The 20124-nt window shown below is 56.7% G+C and overlaps 1 protein-coding gene across 1 annotated transcript in view; it reads left to right on the top strand.

Moving 5' to 3' along the window:
• Positions 1-20124, top strand: part of CASZ1 (castor zinc finger 1) — a 145991-nt gene that overhangs the window by 70103 nt on the left and 55764 nt on the right. Inside the window, exon 3 of the mRNA XM_081816869.1 lies at positions 9376-9427. The gene's annotated coding sequence lies outside the window, so the exon portion shown is untranslated. The remainder of the gene's footprint in view (positions 1-9375; positions 9428-20124) is intronic.

Raw genomic sequence — 20124 nt, 5'->3', positions numbered from 1 at the left:
GAGGGGAGGTCAAGTCTCTGCCCAGGTCACAGGAGGAAGCTGGAGGTGCTTTGGCAGGCTCCGCCTACTGCGACATTCCAGGACATTCCGAGCTCTCTGCCAGTTGGGTGGCTCTGGGGGAGCCCCCTATCCTGGCCACTCTAGATTTCTATACCTCCTGGAGGGTCAGCAAAAGGACCGAATGGCATTTCTGTTTCTGTTTCTTCCTCCTCAAGCCTTCTCTCTGCACCCTGGATGCTGCTTCTTGCCCCTTTCTCTTGGGGAGCCCCTCCCTGATCTGGCTTTCTGGCCAGTGCACAGGCTCAAGCGCAGCAGCACCCAGTACTCCTCTTGACTGTCCCTGCTCCTCCCTTTGCCCTCGGCTCCCGATGCACCTTTTGATGTAAGCAGACCGAATTTCAGCCGCGGTCCCCACAACGCCTCTTTGCATGTGCTGTGAAGTTGTGCGTCTTCTGATTTCTTCCAGAAACGGAGGCAGGTACCACCTCTCTGGGTCCAGATGAGAGCCACGTGGAAGGGGAGCGAGTTGGGTGCTGTGTGTAGTAGAAAAGGAGGCACCTCTGTTTCTCCAACTTCCTGGGGGCTGTCCTCTGCCCGGCTAGCCCAGCGCCCTAGCTCCCGGGCCCCTCACCCCTTTCTAGTGACACCACGGCCTGGCAGAGCCAAGGGCTAGGGGTGGTTACCACGGGCCCTGGCTATCCCAGGTCCAGGGCTGCTACTGCTACTTTCCTCTACCCAGTGTCCCTCTTGGTGCCTCAGGGGTTGGTTGAGGCAGGAACATCTCTGCCCACATGGCTGTCCCCAAACATGGCTAAAGGGCTAAGGCTTTCCAGGGCCCTCCAAACAGGGTGGAGTCTGGCTGAGGCCAGAGGATGCTTCAGGAGCAGTTGCAGGGAACCCAAAGTCAGGTTGACCAGAGGCAAGGGTAAGCAGAGTTTGAGAACCAGCCGAGCCGAGGAGGAGCCGAGCCAGTGTGCTTTCTAGAGGTAGTGACCCGGAGGGGGCCCTAGCCAAGGCGAGGCCAGCCAGGCGGAGTGCCGTGGCAGGTCAGTCTCCTAGGAATTCCTCAGCTTTAGAGAGTGGAGCCCCCAGGATTAGCCCGACTGCCAGAGAGGGGAAATGCTGGGCGGAGAAACAGGGGAGCTCTGAGGAGAGGGTGGGGGCTGAGCTGGCCAGGGAAGGGCAGAGGGTGGAGGAAGCTGTGGAAAGGCCGCAGCCAGGAGACAGACAGGAGGAGTAAATGGAAGTGACAGGGTCAGGCCAGACCTTTGTCCTCCAGCCTGATTAGAGAGTCTGCCCTGGATTTCTGAAACTTTGGGATGTTGTCGGACAAACTGGAGCTTAATTCTGTCAGAGCGCTGGGGAGATTAGAATTGACATCCTGGGAGCACATTCCTGGCTGGGCAGAAATCCAGCCCCCGCTGGGAAAAACCTGTGAAAGCATGGCCAGGCCCAGGGGTGGTGGCGGGGGGTGCCCGTCAGGCCCACTGGCCACTTCAGCCTTGTGGGTTGGAGCCAGGAGCCTTCGGAAGGCCGGGGCTGTGTTGTTGGAAGCCTTGGGCCCAGCAGAAACAAACAATGGAGGCGCAGCAGAGCCCCTTCTGAGTCTAAACCCAGGTTCTGTGCCTCTGCCTAGTGGGAAGAGGGCTTAACTGCCTTGGGAAGAGAGCTTAATTAAGTTGGTTGGACCTCAGTTTTCGCATCTGTAAAATGGGACGGGTCTGCCTTCTGGACCCACTGAACTTTCCTGTCCTTTGACGTTGAAGGCATAGGCTTGGAAAGCTGAGAGGAAGGGGTCAGGCTTCCCTCACTGAGCTCCCCAGCACTGGGCAGACCCAGGGAGTGTCTTCCCTGCAGGATGCTGCGGCATGCCATGCGAAGGTGCTCGCCCCTGCACCAAGGAGGGCCTTTCCAGCAGCCAGCCCCGTCAGCTGTGAGCAGCCCGCAGTACATCTGTGCCCTGTGCGTCTAAGAGCTCCCAGGAAACCCCCCTGCTCAAACCAAGTGAGCCCAAGCAAGTGACTCGGGCCTGCCCTGCGGCAGCATCCCGTCCAGAACAGCTCCTCTCAGACCAGGAAATGGGGTCTGAGGACCGGAGCAAGGACCAAGCCCCTTAGCCCCAAACCAGGCTGTTTGTGGAAGAACAGAGTACCCCTCCCCACTTCCCTCCCGGTTCTAATGACTTCTAAATATTGGTAAATATTTTGGCTAATGCAGGCTCTCATGGCAGAGAACAAAGCTGTCTGCAGTTCAGGACCTACAAATTATTTATTAAAGATCTGAGATGCGGCGCAATTATGTGGAAAGAACCCCCAAAATTAAATAAATAACTAACAAAATAAATAAATAACAGCCACACTGGCCGCTTGCAGGCTTGGGGAGCTGCATACATGATTGCCGTCTTGATGAACTCCCCCCGGATGTAATGAGCTGATTTTCTGCTGTTAATATTGCATCTGCTGATGAAGGATTCGTTAGGATAATGGAACGAAGCTAAAATATAAATGACTCCCTGTCAAGAAGCAGCTTTTGTTTGTTGATCTCCTGACAGTTCCCGGGCCAAGGCAGGGGTTTCTGTGTGCACACGCATTCAGGATGTGGGCAGGAGGGTGGGGAGAGGGCTCGGGGGGCTGCCCCCAGGGCCTGGCTCTCCTGGTATCCTAGGCTTTCCCTGCCAGGTGGAACCCCATACTTTGGGAGGGGGTCCCAGAGCCCTGTGGGTGGGGAAGTCCTTGATCCAGACCCTCCTTCCCCTCCCGGAGGACAGCTTGTCACACCAAGTGGCTGAGTAGCAGCAAAAGTTATCAGGGGAGCCTGGCGGAGACGGATGGCCGGGGCCGTGCTCGTTGGGATCCACACACTAGACGGGATGCGCCGCGTGTGCGCAGGGGAATGGTAGCATCACGGAATCCTAGGCTCTTGAGTGACGTAGGCTGCGGGGAGGCCCATACCTGGAGCCACCCTTGCCTTTCCATATTGTCTTCTTTCCCTCAGCGGTCACAAAGCGCGTCTCACAGAGGCCTAGGAATTCCTTGGGCCGGGTGCACGCCGTTCTCGAGGAGGACGGGCCCCATCTGAAATTGTGATGATTCACCTTCCCACCCCCTTGCTTGGCTTATCTAATACCTATGCTGAGCTGCCACGTGGGGACTATCTTTCCCCTTTCTCAAGCTGCTGGGGCTGCTGCTGCCACTGTTTCTTCGGCTTTCTTACGTTACCTCGTGGTAAAATGCGTCACCTAAAATTTACCATCGTCGTCATTTTAAACTGTACGATTTAGTAGCATTAAGCACCTTCATGATGTTGTGCAACCCTTGCCAACATCCAGTTCCAGAAGTTTTTCATCGCCCCGGACAGAAACTCTATGCCTGTTAGCAGCCACTCCCCAGTCCCCCTTCGCCCTGCCCCTGACAACCACTGACCTGCCCTCTGTGCCCATGGATTTGCCGGTCCTGGACATTCCGTGTACGTGGAATTGTATGATATGTGCCCTTTGCATCTGGCTGCTCTCACTTAGCATGTTCTCGAGGCACATCCATGTTGTAGTGTGTATGAGAACTTCATTCCTTTCTACAGCTGACTAATATTTCATTGTGTGGCTCTGCCTCATCTTGTTTATCCAGTCATCCGTTGACGGACATTTGGGTTGCTGTTCACCTTTTGGCTCTTGTGAAGACAGCATCTATGAACATCCGTGTTCATTTATTTGGGTCCGTTTTCCATTCTTTTGGATATATACCTGGATCTCCCCCCAGCTTCTTCAAGGCGGGGGCCCTGAAAGTTAGTAACAGGAAATGTACATTGAGCACTTACCGTGTGTCAGACGATAGTGTTGCGCATTATTTCAGCAAATCTTTGCCACCACCATGAGAGTAGAAGCTCTGTGAGAACTGTCTTTGGTTTCCCACAGTTCTCTAGGCCTAGGACAGTATCCGGCACATAGGAGATAAGAAAGACTCACTGAACCAACTGTCTTTGAGGTGGGGACTTCTGTTCCTACTTTTCCATTAAGGAAACTGAGGCCTGGAAAAGGTTAAGTAGTCTGCCCTACCAGATCCCGTGGTTATAAGTGACAGAGGCAAGATTCCAGCCCCACCTCCCTGACTCTGCTCTTGCTCCCACATGCTGGACAGTTTCTCTTCCTTATGCCTAGCACCGTGCCCCTGCACACAGTATGCACTCACTGAATTCCTAAGCCCACTGTGGAGCGGGGGACAGAAAGAGATCTAGGGTCGATTTACCTGGCAGAGGGGCTGGGTGACACCCAGAGCAGCTGTTGGCTTTCTGTGCATCTCTCTGGCAGAATTGGACCGTCTTTCCAAGGAGGCACTGCCTTACCCTCATTGAGCTCCGAGGTGGCAAAGACTGGACTGGACACTGCCGAGCACTCCTCCCAGGAAACCTTCTTGCTGACACTCTGGCCAGAATGACTCCTCGTCTTGACCTTCAAGGCTGTCAGATAGGGGAGAGAGCAAACCCAGCCGCCGACCTGGATCCCTCTTACTAGGGAGAGGATGGGCCCCACCAGGAAGGTCTCAGGCACTTCTGCCTTGAATGGTCAGACAGGGCTTTCACGAAATGGAAGAGTTTCTTCCTCCTGTGGGGTCTCAGGAGGGGTGGGGAGGCCGACTCCTCTTCTGGAAGCCTGAGAGGGTAAGGCAGGGCCTCCCATCACAGGCTGAGTCCCAGCAGGGCTGGTCTCAGTTTCTGAGACAGGAAGAAGAGAGAGGGCAAGCCAGGAATGGGGACCTTTCAGAGCAGCATCCGGCAAAGGGACCAAGGCCTGGGCAGGGAATGTCTAAGGCAGAGAGGGCGAGTGAGAGGCCCCGGGGCTGGTGGGAGTCAGCTGAGTACTTCCCTGCTTTTTCATTTATGTATTTATTGAACACATTTCCTGAGCCAGGACTTGACAGAACAAGGTGGGCAAACCCCTTTCCTGCCCCCAAACGACTAGACCCTCTCTCCCTGTTGACCCTGTACAGATTTTTCAGGATTCTGGCCAAATTCCAGCCCAGACTGTGTTTGGAAACCAGTCCCCACCCCCGCCCCCCAGAGCCAATCCAGGGACCTGCTCGGACTCCTGGTGCTGGGCGCCCGCCCCACCTGCCCCCTGCCTGCCTTGAGGTGTTAGGTCCCTTTCCCTAAGAGGAGACAGGCACCTGCTGGATTATGCAGAGCCCTTGGACCCCTCTTTGTCCCGCTAACCACTGTGTAAAAGTCGGGCTTCCTTTGACCTTTCCGTCTTGCCTGGTTCGGCCGTGGCTGTCCTAGTGACACACATGCCCTGGGGCGTCTGCCGGCTAACTGCTCAGCCCCTGCCTGCCTGCAGCCTCTCTCTCCCTGGCCCTGCTCCCCTGGCAGAACTTTCTATTCTTTCTTTCTTCCCCCTCTATTCCTCCCTCCCTCCCTTCCTCCCTCCCTTCCCTCTCTCTCTCTCTCTCTCTCTCTCCCTCTCTCTCTCTTTCACTCTTTTAACATGGTTTTCCTAAAAAGTTTTTTAATCAATCAAATTTGAGGCAGAAAATAGGTTTTGTCACGCCTGGTCCCGGGGTGGTGTGGCTCTCACTCAGGCTCCTGACAGCTCCTCAATGCAGGAAGGAGGCCAAACAGAATATTTCTCGGGGAAAGTGCCCGTTTCCATGACACTGCCCCTTGTTGTCTGAGCTGCCCCCCTCCCCAAGCTGCCGGCTGACATGGCCTCAGCCCCTGTGAAAGGGCCGTGGAGAGGGTGTGTGTGAGGGTGGGGGAGGGGCAGGGGACAGCACTGGGGGGTAGATGGGCGGCCGACAGCTGCCCCGAGCCTCCGTGGCCTGAGAGGGTTGGGGAGCAGGTAGGGGCGGCAGGGCCGAGGAGCCTGGCCTGGTGCTGCATAATCAGCTGAGCCTCATAAATATGGGGCTGGGGAGCCGTGGGCGAGACACTCCGAAGGCAAGTCCATGATAGTCGGTGGCTCCAGCCAGAAGGGACTGCAGCTGGATGAGGCCTCTTCAGGTCCCGGTATGCCTGGCACAGCAGCTTCTTCACCCTTCCCTCTGCCCCTTCCCTCCTCTCCCAGCCTGTCCCTCCACCCTCTCACCCGTGGCAGCCCCTCTGGCCTCCATCCAGCCCTCCTTCCACCCCAACCCTCCTTGTGCCTGGAGGAGCCTCCAGCGAGCATCCCATTCCCCGGCCCACCACCCCCCCTCCCAGAGCTCCCTGCTGGCCCTCAGGGGGTCTCCCCCTCTCCTTCCCAATTCCCTCTTCCTCCTTCCCACCTCAGGCATTCACCTTCTCCTCTTTCTTCTACTCTTCTCGCTCTCTTTTATAATTAATGATTAGTTTTAATTGGTTTGCTTAGGCAGCCTGACAGCAAATTAACAGAAGCCAGCCCAGGGCTGCCAGGCTCAGGGAGAGACCACTGCACTCCGGCACTGGCCGGGCGAAGGCAGGCCAGGCTGAGCTGGGGGGCCCGTGGGCCGGCTGGGTGGGCCTCCGAAAGACAGCTCTCACAGCGAGGGTCGGGCCACACCTGGCGGGCGCAGTGGCCGATGGGAAGAAGGCAATAGACTCTTGGCACACAAGGCACATAAGTGGCAACTTTCTCTGTGCACTTCTGTTCTTCTTCTCCTCCTCGCACCCCTCCCATGTTCTCATTCACAGAAGACATCGTCCACATCTGTGGAAATTAGGGCCAGGTATAAAAGGAGGGCAGGGGCCCTGCCTTCAGACTGGGGCAGGGCTGGCTTGATTGCGATCCCACCCATCCTCACTCACGCCATGGGCCAATGGGCTTAGCGGCTTGACACCTCTGGGGCCAAGCTTCTGCTTTTTCACGTGGACAGGAGGGAGCCGGTCATTGGGCTGTTGGCCTGCTTAGCTCAGCTGCCTGCCTCCAGTCTGGAAGCTCCAGGACCTGGTTCTGTATCCGATTTGCTGTGCGCCTCGGCACAGAATACAACCTTTCGGTCCTCAGTTTCCCGGTCAGAGTACTTAGGATGAAGACCGTCGGATGGGTGGATGGGCCAGTGGGGAGGTGGCTGGACGGCTGGCAGAGAAGAGACACGTCGGCCATGATCCCTGAGCACGTTACTTCTCTTTCTTAGCCAAATGTGGGGGTGCCTGCTCTCCTCTGTGTTTTCCCCCTCTGTGTCTGTCCCCTGGCCTTGCAGAAGCCCTTCCTGAGCCCCAGCAGCTCTTCTAGTCCTCTGTGGGGCCCTGGGTGTGCCCGGCCACTAGCTCACACAGGCCAGACCAGACGTCAGGGACAGTGGGGGGCAGAGAGAGACAGAAGATGCCCCAGGCGGGAAGAAAAGAGAGGCAAAGCTGAACTTCTCGGGCTCCCACTGGGGTTCCAGAATGCACCCAGCTGACCTCCCTGCTCCTGTGTGACAGGCCACCTGCCCCAGGGGCCTGTGAGAGGCGCCACCTAGGGCCGGCCCCTCGGCCAGCATCCCTGCCCCTCCCCCTCCCTCCTCCACCGGGGCCAACTCCCGCAAAGTTTCCTGCGATTGTTGTGTGCGATTGGATCTGCAAGTTGCTCTCTAAGCTTCTTGTCACATTTTGACTTAATGAAGTGCAACTGCTGAGGGATTTGGGTTCAGCGCTCCGGCCTCCCTCGCTCCCTTGTTGTCAGAAAACAGGGGCGGTTGGGGACGGCAACACCGTGCTGCAAGTCGTTATCATTCCGGTCAGTCTGTTTAACACAAAATTAAACAAAGAACTAATTAGTGCCTCATGAATTAATAAATGCACAGTTGCAGGGGAGGATGGGAGGGGAGGAAAAGGTGGTGGAAGGGAGATACTGGAGTTACGGGGTTGGGGGGCTTTGGGGGTTCAAGGGAGGCTGGCCAGGGCGCCCGGAGAGATCTCAGGCAGCGAACATGGGATGGACGCGCAGCCGGGTTCTGACAGCCAGGCCTGCCCAGCACCTCTCAGCGGAGACTGCGCTCTCCAGCCCCTGCCCTGCAGCCCTGCCCTGCTCAGCCTCCGTGTCCCCCAGCTCCCCTCTCTGGCCTCTTCCTCTTTGGCACTTCCACGGGCACTCTCCCACCTCACAAGCCCCCCCCTTCCTCTCTACTGCCCCCTATCTCAGTCAGCCCAGCCCTCTTGCTTGACCCCCAGCCTCTCACCCTCAGGGTCAGGTGGGCCTAGGAGGCACCCCTCAGGGGGCAGGGGGAGCAGCCTCCCCAACTGCCCAACGTCCCTCAGAGCCCTGGGCCTGGCAGGGTGGGCTCTGCCCAGGTAAGCACCTCTGCCCAGGCAGCCCAACAAAGGCTACAAAACCTGGCAGAAGACCCAGCCTCCTTAGGAGGACTTGTCAAGTACAATTAGCATTATCTGTCTAAATATGTCCTGGCAAGAGAGGGAGGGCCGCAGGACTGGGTGGCATTCTGGGAGCCCCGTACAAGGTCACCTCACCTCTTGCAATCCCCCCAATCTGATTTGGGGATTACACAGCCTAAGGAAATTGGTGTTACTCCTCTTGCATCATTGATAAGCCACAAATGAGGGAGTGGGGAGGAAAAAACGTAATAAACAGAAAACTGTTGCCGAGTGTGGGTTAGGGTTCTGAGGCCCCGGGGCAGGGGGGGGTGGAGGTGGGAGTCCGGGTGGGGGACTGAGGGCTCCTTGGGTTTTCTATCCATATCAGGAGTCTGTCTCCCAAACTCAAGCTCTGGGCAGGAAGGTCTGAGCCTAGCAAGCTTGGCTGAGTTATATGTTGGCTAAAGATCCTCTACGTTGTTGGACCGTGTCCACTTCCCTACGTGGGCCCCTAGCGTGGGTTGTTGTGTCTCCTTGGTAGGACCTCAGGGTAGAAGGTGCTGTCATAGCCTGTTTCTGGGAGGTGAGGCTTCTTGGTGCCATGGGCCCTGGTCCACCCTTGCCCCTCTGTCTCCCACTTACTGTAGTGAACAGCTTGGCATCTGTCATTTTTATTCCCAGGAGCTGGGGAAGAGAATGAAGGAATGGGCGCTGCTGTGCTCTGTGGTCCCCAGGCCCCTCGGTTTAGCCACTGCAGCCCCCCCCCCCACACACACACTGCTATCTCTGCCTCCGCAGATGCGTGTGCAGTAGGGTCTGGCTGTTCTCTCTTTGGTTAGGGGTGTCCCGAGTACCCTATTTCCCCTGGCATCGGCTCCTAATGCTTCCTGAACTTTTTCAAAATTTGGTTGCCATATACTTAAGTGAGCCAAAATCCATTTTTGACCCCCTTCGCCGGTCCTGGAGCATTAGCCCCTTGGCCCATAGGTGGCAGGGAGCCCTTGGGCACAGAGCAGGCTGGAGGGCATGCGCTGGGAAGTTGTGGGCATCCTGCCTGAAATGAAATGAAATGAAATGAAAGAAAATGAATGAAATGAAATGAAAGACTAACAGGGATCTTCTCTCCCTCCCCAGGATGAAGTGACGCCCCTACTCTGAAAGAGGAGCCTCTAGGACCCGTTACGAGGTAAGCCTGAGACCCCTCCCTGTTCCTTGTGTCCTCCCCCCTTCACTGGTGACCTGATACAGGTGTCACTCTGGGCTGGGTCCAGTCGTGCGGAGCACCCAGGGGGTACTGGGAAGATGGAGAGTGGGGATTGGAGCCACACTGCCCATTGGAACCTGGCCAGAAAAGATGGCCCCAGTAGGAACATGTCAGATTGGCTCTTGGGCTGGGAATGGGCCAGGGGGGCATGTGGGCTGTGGACTGTGGGCATGGAATGTGTCCGAGGTAGTGTGGGGCAGAGGCATCCCTGGTGCCAGGGTTTGGCCGCCCATTGGTGCCATCCCCAGTTCTCTGCAGTGCTGTCTGCCCGCTGTGGCAGCAGCTGCTGGCTGTCCCTGGAAGCTCTGCTTGTGGCTCTTGGGGAGCCTCGTGGACTTGAAAGCCCTAGAACTCCAGCCCTGTCTCTCTCCTTGGAGCTACCCGGCCCGTGGCCTCCTCCCCCCTCCATGAGTGGCTGGTAGGGAAGAGCCCCGATCAGGCTGCTGACCTGCCCTTCCCAAGCCCGGGGCTTCCCCTGTCTGGCTGGGCCTTCACAGGCTGTCGCAGTCCCCAAGTGGCTCGAGGAACGTCGGGGGCCACCAGGCCTCGGCCCCAGGCAGCGCGGTGTCAGAGGTGACCGGTGGAACGCCAGTGTTATGTAAATAGCGGGACCTGCCCGGCGGGCGAGCTGGCTGGCTGCAGCCATCCATCATCCTCGCTCGGCGGGGCGGGGGACAGACAGGGCACCGTGCGCCTGGCTCCAAACCTGTTTGTTTTCCCTTTGTCTCCCGCGTTTCGGGCCTGGCTGTGACCGGCTACGGGTTTTGTCCTGCCGGCCCCCTCCCCCGGGGAGGATGGGGGGAAGGGAGGAGATTCGTGCTGCTCCCACCGCGGCATCCCTTTCGGACTTCAAAGGCTCCCCCAGCATTGTCTGTGCCTGCGGGCAGTGGCCCTGAAAACGTGATCAGAGGCGGCCGGTGTAGGGCAGGCCCGGCCCGCGCCCTGCGCTCTCGCTGGGGCCCGTAGATTCCTCCCTTTGCCGCCAGCTCCACCCTGGTTACAGCTCCACTCCCCGGGCCTCTCTCCTCGCCTTCCTCTCCCCTGGCGTCCCTTCTGGCCATCCTGGCCCACTGCTGCCCACTCCCATCCCCTCTTAGCCACAGCGTAACACCTCTCTGGTGGTGTCAAGACTCCTAGAATGTTGAGAGCTCCAAGTCACCACCATCTGCCCCTTCGTATCATCCATGAGAATCAGAAGCAAAGTGAAGGGCTTCTTGGCAGGCTAGGTGCCGGGGCCGGTTCTGGGACATCTAGTCCCCCCGTATCAGTGCTTGTTCTTTCCCTTCTTTTTATCTATCCTCTGCCGGTCATGAGAGCCTGACTTCCACCTGAGGCCTTTGCCCAGCCCTTCCCTCCATTTCTCGGCAAGGTCTAGATTGGATACTCCTGTCCCCAGGCAGTGGGATGGCATCCTATTTTCTGGAGGCCCACTGCCTGTTTTTGTAAATAAAGTTTTATTGGAACATAGCCACGCCCACTCATTTGCATATTCACAGTGGCTTTGGTTTACTCTACAGTGGCAGAGCTGAGCAGCTACAACAGAGAATGTTTAGCCCACAAAGCCTAAATATTTACTCTCTAACCCTTTAGCAAAAGTTTGCTATCTCCTGACCTCTGCTCTTTTTTTTTAAGTGACAAAATATATCTAACATGAAAATTGCCATTGTAACCATTTTTAAGTGTATTTTCCTGGCATTAAGTATGTCCAGTGTTGACTGTCATCTGCCCTGTGCTCTTGTCTTTTTTTTTTTTTAAAGATTTATTTATTTATTTATTTATTTATTTATTCATTAGAGACAGAGAGAGAGAGGCAGAGGGAGAAGCAGGCTCCCCGCCTAGCAGGGAGCCCGATGCGGGACTCGATCCCAGGACCCTGGGATCATGACCTGAGCCGAAGGCAGACGCTTAACCATCTGAGCCACCCAGGCGCGCTTTGTGCTCTTGTCTTTCATGGGATTGCTCTGAGGGACTGCGGGCTATTTGCAGATCTGGTCTGTTAGGGGCCCGCCCTCTCTCTCTCTGCCCTCCTCAGGGCCTTGTTCTCTGCTCAGTCCCACCCACCTAGAAGTCCAGGCTTGCCTTCCCTTCCCAGCCACCATTTCCTGAGAGCTTGGCATCCCATCCCAGGAGCCCTGCATAGCCTTTAGCCTTTACTAAGTTCTCACATCCAGTTTCCTCTTCTGTAAAGTGAGCAGAATAGCTACTTTTTTTTTTTTAAGATTCATTTATTTGAGGGAGTGTGCCTGTGGGAGGGATGGGTAGGGGGAGGAGCAGAGGGAGAGGGAGAGAGAGAGAAGCCCAAGCAGACTCCTGCTGAGTGCAGAGCCTGACTCGGGGCTGGATCTCAGGATGCTGAGAGGATGACCTGAGCCGAAATGAAGAGTTGGGTACTTAACCCACTGAGCCACCCAGGCACCCCCAGAACAGCTACTTCTGCAGACAGAGTTACTGGGAATAGTGAATTAATGTGGTCAAAGGTGTCTGGCCTGGGGCCTGACAGGTAGGAAAAACTCACATTTCCTCCTTCCTTCATAGTTTTTCACCTCCCAGAGCCCTAGCCATCCCTGGGCAGATTCTAAGGGGTTCCCCACCCCTGCCCAGGGACTTGTGAGCCTGACTTCTTGGTGAACGAGAGTCTCCTCACTCCAGTGGGCGCCATGGAAGGAAATGCCCCACGGGTGGTGGGCTGAGGGGCATTGGGGTTCTCAGGTCAGTGCAGGGTCCTCTGCTGCAGGGCTCTGGGAAATCGCATAAGTTCCCTGGGCACCGCTCTCTCTCAAATGGCATCCTGCACCATGCTCTCTGCTTCCCAGGCTGTTGCAAGTAGGAACTAGGTGCTCGGGGGAGAGTCATGAAGGTTGTGTTTGTGGGTGCTGCTGGGAGTGATGCAGGCCAAGGGAAGAGTCTGAGTTTGAACGTGGGCCGTTCTGGGGGAGGTGGGAACTAGGCTGTAGTTCCAGTTGAGAAGACCCCGGAAGTTACGTGGTGGGCCCTTGCTCCGTATAGGGGCAGGGACCAAGGCAGCTCTGACTTGTTACTGGTGCCGTGAGCTGATCTGGGAGCCCGGCTCCAAGCCCTAGAGGAGCTGGCAGGGGAGGGAGGCCGGGGGAGGGGGAGGGAAGATGAAGCTGGGCAGCAGTTGGAGGTCTGAGGCCAGATCTGTGTCCACTGGCTCCCACTCCTGCTGCTTCTGCTGCCGGCTCTCTTACTGCCCTCTTTCCTTGGGCTCCTGGCCTTTTGTGTATCTGTGTCCCCCTCCCAGCATCCCACTAGTTTCTCTTCCTCCTGGCCTTCCCACCACCCATACTGCCACCCCCAACTCCACGGCGCGCACACGCTCTCTCCCCCTCCCTCTCTCTCTCTCTCCTTTTCATCTACTCCGAAGGCTTTACTTTACTTCCTTGTCACCCTAATTGATTGCATTAACCTTTCAGCGTATTGGATTCCTCGGCATCGTGCAGAGAGCCCTGCGCAATATGCTTATAATCTGAGCCATAATGGACAGTTTGCAGTCAACAAGCCCCTTCTCCCTTCTCTGCCATTGGCCTGGTGACATCTCTCTTGCCCCAGCCACCACGGCCACTTCCCCCCGCCTCAGCAGGGGTGGGGCAGGGGAATGAGGGTGGGTGGAAGCAGACACAGCTTGGACCCCCCCCATCCCCCCAGGGATTTCCCTGCACCTCCCCTCCTCCCAGCTCTGCCCCTGCTCTGCCTCTGCTTCTCCTAGCCTCCTGGCCTGGGTCCTTCACCGGGCCTCTGGTCTTGGAGGATCCTCTCGGCTCAGCTGTTTGCTCCTGGGACTCTCACTAAGGAGTGGCTGACGGGGCCAGCTTGGATTTGGGGAATAAGAGAGACCCCTGGTTCCACCAGATGGATCTCAGAGCAAACCGTCACTCCTTTGCTTGCCTCGGAGGCTTTGGGGAAAGATGATGGTGACCACTTCAGGAGGTAGAGGGAGGGGATACAGGCAGCAGAGCAATAAGCCAGAGAGGAGCCTCTGCAAGGCAGGCTGGCTGAGCCTCACAGGAGACCTGGCATGGGGGAGGCAGGAGAAAATGAAAGCTGGCTTCTCAGGTTAGTGAGAACGGGCTCCCTCAGGTGGGTTCTCGGACGGGCACCTCCTGGTCCAGCAATCAGGCAAAGGAGCCAGTCCGTGCCGGCTGCCTGGTCCTGGGAGCTCAGCGAGCCCCGGCCTCGTAGGTCCTGGCTGGGGCTGCCAGCCCTCAGACCCAAAGCCTGGTCAGCCGAATCTTCATTCACAATAGGCTGGACGCCGGGTTGAATACATTAGTGTCAGGCCGGAGGAGCAGGACGGAAGCTCCCCTTAGCCCTGATGTACTTCCTCTCTCCCGCACTGTCCCCCCCCCACCCCGCCCCCACCCTCTGCCCGTCATCTTCTCCTTCCCAGCAACCCCCTCCTGCCGTCACTCCATCACTCCGAAGGGCAAGCTTTGGCAACAGGGGGCCGGACTAGGTCCTTCCCACCCTCTCCCAGGGATTTTGGGGGTGGGCAGAGGGCACAGCAGGGAGAAGCCAAGCATCGAATTAAAGTTTGGTGATTGTCAGTGTCAGGAGAAGCTAAATAACCCTGTAACTAGTATGAAGGTGAATTCACGGTCTGCTGCACATGGAAAAGATGAGTGCTCTGGGAGACGAGGGGAGCGAACGGCAGAGTCTGCCTGCCACGGTGGGCAACCCCCTCTCTAGGGACCCAGGCACAGAGGCGGGAGGAGGGCCATGCCCTCTCCCATCCCTGCCAGGGAACAGCCATCCGGGACCCCATCCACATATGGGGGGCAGCTCAGCTTGCCTAACGACCTGCTGGCCCAGCACTGGGGACCCAGGGAGACATCTGTGGGCACCCAGCCCAGGGCCCAGGATGCCAGCCCATCCGGCCGGGTCCGTGTTCGTCTCTGCTCACTAGTCCTTACTGAGCGTTTACTCTGTGCCAAGCTATGTGCTGTGCCCTATACCACCACTCTGTGTAGTAAGTGCTGTTTTTCTTCCTCCCATTTCATCCCCACTTTCTTATAATCCACTTCTCTGAGCTATAGTTTACATGCCAAGTGTACAATTCAGTGGCTCTTTAGTATATTACCTATATCGTGTGATCACCATCTATCTAATTTTAGACTATTTCCACCACTCCAGAAAGAAACCCCATACTCATTAACAGTCACTCCACATTCCTCCTTGACCCCCAGCCCTAGGCAAGCACTAATTGTTCTCTTTGATGCTGAGAAAATGGAGGCTCAGAGAGGGTCTGTGACTTGGTCAAGGTGGCACAGCCAGTGAGGGGGAGGGAGCTGGGATTGAACCCAGGTAGTGGGACTCCAGAGTCAGTGCTCCTTGAGGCACTGTCTGCCCGATGTCCTGGCTGCCCTGGCCGCCCCCACCCCCACGTGCCCTGCCGCGCGTTTCTAACAGCCCCAGCTCAGGCGTGTACGAGCACCAGCCAAACACGTAGGCCCAGGTGGCAACACGCATCTCTCTCCCTAGGTACACTTGCGAGCCCATACAGAAAAATCTCACACCCCGTGGAAGGACAGCCAACGTCCCCTCCCCTAGCACCTTCTCTTCCCCAGCCCAGCTCCTGGAAGGGAGGGTTGGCACAGGATCCAGCAGCAACAGGGGAGCTCGAGTGGCCAGTGAGGCCTCGGTGGTTTCAGAGTTTTAAAAGGAGAAATCTCCACATCGCCTGTAGCTGATCATAACTAAAATCCGATGCCAACACAACATTCCTGAACAGGTCCCGCCCGGGTTGGGGCCACCGGCTAGGCCGTGCGGTGCCCACAGGGGAACTCAAGAAGCTCAGCACCCACATCACACTTAACTCTCTTTCCATCCGACTCTCACTCTCTCCTTTGCTTCTATCCTGTCCTTCCCACCTACCTCTTTCTTCTTTACACCCCTGCTGTCCCACCCCAAAACTCCAAAAAAAAAAAAATTTTTTTTTTTTTTTGGTGGCCATACTCTTGACTTGCAAAATTCGGGCATTAATCTGAAACTCGTCCTGCCTCTGATAAGAGATGAATACAGAGGAGACACAAAGGGAAAGGTAGACCAGAGAATGAGTCTCTTGGATTTGGTTTGGGGTTTTTTCCTCCTTCTTCTCTCTCCCTCTAAAGCGGAGGATCCGGCCGGGCCAGTTTGGATATTTATTAAGAAAAAGCCAAAGATAATTAACTTTTTTGTTTTTGTTTTGTTTGCGGGTGCCTCCCCTGCTGGCACTCCTGACTGCCTGGCAAATTAAACCTGCTCCCTGCTCCCTGGGTGCTGGGCTGCCGGCAACTTGGCTGCCCAGGAACCGCCCGGCCCCTCAGCCGCCCACCCGGCCACGCACCTGGGGGGTCAGACCCACGGTCACTTTATGCCGCCCACCGATGCCACATCCCCAGGCTCTTCTGACTTCTAGAGCAGCCTTTAGAGCTGGGTAAGTGGCCTGGGGGGGAGAGAGAGGAGGGCTACCGTTGGGGTGGTGGCCAGCACTTCCCTAAAAGGAGAAACGGTGAAAAAGCGAGGGCTACCATGGGGCCAGGGCATGCCCCTTGGCCAGTTCAGGGCTGTCCGCCCTCCAGAAGAGGGCGAGAACAGAGAATGAGCTGCAAGTGGAGGAGAGGCCGGCTTTGGGCCATGGCCACCACCTGCTCTCCTAGGAGGTGGCTATACTGCCAGAACCCATGGGCCTTGGGAAGGCTCTGGAGGAGACTTGGGGCCACAGAACCATCCCACGATAGCTGTCTACCTTCAGCACTGGCCTCCGTCCCACCCCCACCTCTGACCCAGCCCAGGCCATCTGGGTGCCCCACAGCATGGTCAGGGAACCCTGCGCTGCTTCTGACCTGCCGCCCTAGAACCCTGCAGAGCCCTGAGGCCAAGCTCCGACCTGAGCCTGAGCCCTGTCCGTGGGCCAAGAAGGTGGCAGTTCTAGACCTCTCCGTGGAGGGACAGAGTTGAGAGTATCTCGGGAGCTGGGACAGCCAGTGGGGAAGGCAAGTCCTCTCTAGGGGCCAGCCAAGCCGAAGCTGAGGGTTGGAGGTGTGGTTTGCCCCTCTGCTAAATGAATATGGCTCAGCCCCTCCCCTGGCAGAGACCTCTCCTCTGTGCCCCTGGCTTCAACCCCAACTGGGCAAGTAGGCAGCGATGCGAGGTCCCTCCAGGTAGGGAACCCACTTTGGTGCTGGTACAGAAAGGAGGGCATTTTTTTCAAGGATTTTGCTGGCCCTTTTTTTTTTTCTCTGAAATATAAGGATGTGCAATTTTTTTGGTTTCAATTTAGCATTGGAGAATTTTATAATTTAGTAATTAAAATCTCTGATAGGCTTTAGAAATTGCAGCTAATTGAATTTAATGGGAAGATGATTTTCAATTTTATTTGATTACCGGGACCCCTGGCATCGGTATTTATGGGAAAAAAATGGGAAATGTGCTGTGTGGGCTAAGATGGCATAATTGAATTAGGGATAATCGGATTTCTCCGTCATGAATTTCACTATAATTTTCCTATAATTTTCCATTAGATATCTAGTTTACAAATATTCACAAAGAAATGAAGCTCTTTCGGAATGGAGATTGCTGGCTAACAGGATTATGGGGCCGAGCGTGCGGCTGTGCCAGCCCCTACATGGCCATAATGCGATCCCTGTATCTGCCTTATACTTAGCCTGAGCCTGGCCTCAGCCCCTCGCTCCACCACCCACTTCCCTGCTCCTCTCTGCCCTTTGTACCTTCTCCGTCCCTGTTTGCCCCCTGCCCAGACACCCACCCGTCCCTGGCCCACAGCCTCTTGCGCCCTGGCAGACCGTCCCCGTGCCACCGTGCTTCCTGTCCACACTTTGCTCACTTGACGCTCTCCCCGACACCCTCCCTCTGTCAGCCCAAGCAGTGCACTCACACGCAAACACACGGACTCCCTCGCAGGTGCGAACATGCTTGTTCACATGCACACACAGTCCTTTGGCCAAGGCTTCTGTGCCCTGGCCCAGTCGCCTCAGAGGGAACCAGTTTATTGGGATCCTGGGGTGGGGTGCAGGAACAAAAGGAGCTTTGTTCAAGTTTATGTGAAAGTTACAAATTCAGAATGAGAGCAGATAAAGCCTGAGATACCTGGTGTGTAAACAGGCTGGTGAGTGAGAAGGCCCCGGGCTCGGGAGGGAGAGAGAATGAGTGGGCACACTCTGGGGGTGTGAGGGGACCAGGAGCCAACCATGGAAGCTGGCCTGGGGAGAGTTGATGGTTTTCCCTGGACCCGTGTGAGGGGCCCGGTGGCCGGGATTGCTCTGCACAGCTGCACATTTTCTCTTGGGAATGGGATGGGGTGCGTAAGGAGGAACTGGTGTCTCTGGGCCCAGGGCCTCGAGATTGGGAGGAATTGAGGCATTGGGCTTTCCGTGCCCTGAGTCCCAGACACAAATGTCCTCACTGTGGCCTGGCCTCAGGGTCTAAGAGGTGTCACCACATCAGGGTCCTCAAGGCAAAAATGGGCCATAGCTTCAGAGATGCCAGAGTTCTGGGCCTCTCCCCTTCCTCCGAGCACACACCCAAGGAGAAAGAAAGAGAGAGAAATCTGGGGACCCCTCCATTAGGCAGTCTCTGACTCACACCTCATGGCCTCGACGCCTCAGCCTTCTTCTCAGACTTTCTTAAATTATAACACGCCAAGATGGCCTCATTCTCTGTGCCTCTCTGGCTTGCCCTCCACTCTTGGGCAAGACCCCTTAAGCCTTAGTGGCTGCCTGTGGCTGTCGCAGAGGCAGAACAGAGGCTCTTCGGCAGCCCACACCTCCCTCCACCACTGTGCCTGACTGGTCCCTCTGGCAGGCCCTGTCGGCTCTGTGCGCTGCCAGTTCTCCAGCCTTTGTCCACCAGAGGCCCCGAAGTCACCGTGCAGCCAGTCCAGTTGGCCTTGTCTAGGTAACTGGAAGGCATGCCCTCCCATGCCCTCACCGCCATCAGCAGGAGCCCAGAAGGGTATTCAGAGACAGCCAGCAGGCCGTTTGGGTCACATATGCAGGGGGCTCCCTATACGTGCTTCATCACGTAAACCCAGAAATCACCCTTCCACTCGTATGTGACTCTTATGTCTTCAGGCTTCCTTCCATGCCCCAGCTGCCCAGGTCGGGGAGCAGACACTCAGGATTGGGGTTTGGGATTGCTGCCTGTTGTTACAGCCAAAGGCTGTAAGCCTCGCTTCGGAGGGTCGTAGGGGAGAGCGGCCAGAGACATCTGTATACTCCAGAGTCCTGGGCATGGAGACGCCCTCTCCGACATCCCACGTGGGGAGCAGAGCTCACGGTCTTCTGTGCCTGATTACCCTGTACCAACTCTTGTCCTGGCCTCCGGGTGGCACATGGCTTGGTTAAGCTCTGATCCCTTATGCAGGGTTTTAGGGTCAGGGGACCCTCCACAAAGCGTCTGGGCCTCTCTAGCTACTTCTCCTACGTAGGAACAGGGCAGGCCTGAAGGGCAGAGGGTTGCGTGTGGCAACCAGGAAAGGGGGTTGCCAAGAAGGCATCAGGGAGGACAGTCAAATAGGGAAGATATGCTAACCTCCTCCCTGTGTTGCCATTTGGAACTAAAAAAAAAAAAAAAAGACTAAAGAAAAATAAGGGGAAAGTGGGAGAACGAGTAGATTGGTTATTCTCTGACTTCTTTGCCCCAAGGTTTCCCTGAGCCTCTCCCTTTGCAAAACAGACATATTACAGAAATAGGCCAGTGCCATTTTGCTGAATCCTACCCAAAGACCAGAGAAAACCCGGGGTCTATTCCCCTCCCCTAACTTGAGGCAGTGTGGCTTTCCCTGAAACGGGAGGAGAGGAAGGTGGCAGCATGGGGATACAAGGGATAGAGGGAGAGCTAGTGACAGTGAGATCTAGGTACTGTACTGGCAAAGCTGCCCATTTCCTGCTCACCTGGCTGCCTCCTTCCTTGAGGCCCCCCAAGTCCAATGGGTAACTTGGATCACTAAAATTTAAGGAATTTCAACATATTTGGCCATAGCAGGGACGTCTGGGGACAGAGACCCACCAAAATGCTTTCTCTGGGGGAAAAGGAGGGGGGCCAAGGAGAGCACGGGAGCCCTGGTCCAGAGATGAGCTGGCAGACAGGAAATGCGGCCACTGCCAGAGGGACAGGTGGGGGGACACTCGTTCCCTGGTTCAAGGGTGCCTCTTCCCTCCATGCCAAGATCCTTAATGAGGCACGGCACAGGCAAGAGGGCGGGAGGGAAGCCCAAGTGATGGCATAGATCTGTGGTAGGCGCTCGGAGTAAAGTCTCCCAGCGGAGTGAGGGAAGAAGGAGGTGCTGGATGCCCCTCTCGGCCCAACCGCGGAGCAGAGGAGGAGGAGAAAGGCCCCGGGAGGAGAGCAGGGATGTGTAAGGGGCCTGGGTCGGTCTGGGTTAGCCCGGTAGGGAGGGCACCAGGGCCCATTTCAAGGCACAGCCAAACCCAATCGGTGGAAGCCAGGGGTCCTGGCTCTCCTTGGAACCTGCAGGCGGTGGCGTGCAGAGCTGCGGGAGGCCGACGCACACGTCCCGTCCCCCTTCCCGCACCCCCCCTCCAGGCCCACCACCCGGTAGCCTTTCCTCTTTGGGACTAAACAGCCCCGCCACCCCAACC

Source organism: Leptonychotes weddellii, chromosome 4 (genome assembly GCF_054177405.1).
Source record: "Leptonychotes weddellii isolate Sample4059 chromosome 4, ASM5417740v2, whole genome shotgun sequence".
NCBI lineage: Eukaryota > Metazoa > Chordata > Mammalia > Carnivora > Phocidae > Leptonychotes > Leptonychotes weddellii.
The sequence above is the reverse complement of the archived record's forward strand: the minus strand, read 5'-3'. Positions and strand labels throughout refer to the sequence as shown.